The following is a 500-nucleotide window of genomic DNA, read 5'->3' as shown; positions in this document are numbered from 1 at the left end:
CTCCTGGGAGCCACGCATCAGCCACTGCCACCTCCCACCCGCTGTCCTGCCTCGACCTTGGCTTTCCCACGCAGGAGCAGCCTTGGGAAGTGGGAGGAGGAAGCGGACCTGCCCCATGTTCCCAGCGCTTCCTCCCAGCCCCACGTGCCCTGGGCCTTTGTGCCTCGCCACAACCCTGTGGGGGAGCGGGGAACAGGCTGTGTCCTGGATAAGGGCAGCACAGGGAGCACTCTGTGCACCCACAGACCTCACCCCACCACCACCCTGCACCCCGAGGTGCCCAACCAGCAGCGGGAGCGCCGGGGCACGCACCCGGATGCTCAGTTTTTTTGCTCAGAACTGGTTCCATCCTCCGAACCTCGGTGCTTTTGCAGATGCCATTGGGACGGGGGACGGGGGGAGGGGGGGGCAGCAGGAGGATGCTCAAGCCCCCTGCTTGGCCAAGACAGACCTCAAAAGCCATGGGGCAGGAGGGCTCCAGCTGCCAGGAGGTGGAGGGA

Source organism: Nestor notabilis, unplaced genomic scaffold, assembly GCF_000696875.1.
Source record: "Nestor notabilis isolate BGI_N333 unplaced genomic scaffold, ASM69687v1 scaffold17057, whole genome shotgun sequence".
Lineage (NCBI taxonomy): Eukaryota > Metazoa > Chordata > Aves > Psittaciformes > Psittacidae > Nestor > Nestor notabilis.
The sequence above is the reverse complement of the archived record's forward strand: the minus strand, read 5'-3'. Positions refer to the sequence as shown.